We start from the raw sequence: 216 nt of genomic DNA, 5'->3' as shown, positions 1-216 counted from the left end.
GCGCTGCTAGAGCACCTGCAGCAGAAGATGTCTGCATCATTTGCGTCTATGACGCCACGGTCAGTGACGGATGACTAAGCCGCTCATTGTGAGCGTTAAGGTCTTTGAGGGGAAGGATGGAGAAAAATTTCTGCTCTGGGTGAGAGAGGTCGAGATGATCATCGTATCCGCCACGCTCCAGACCGAGCAATAGCGCGTGGAGGTAGCCATCTCAAT

This window comes from Plasmopara halstedii, assembly GCF_900000015.1.
Source record: "Plasmopara halstedii genome assembly, contig: Scaffold_816, whole genome shotgun sequence".
Taxonomy (NCBI): Eukaryota; Oomycota; class Peronosporomycetes; order Peronosporales; family Peronosporaceae; genus Plasmopara; species Plasmopara halstedii.
The sequence above is the reverse complement of the archived record's forward strand: the minus strand, read 5'-3'. Positions refer to the sequence as shown.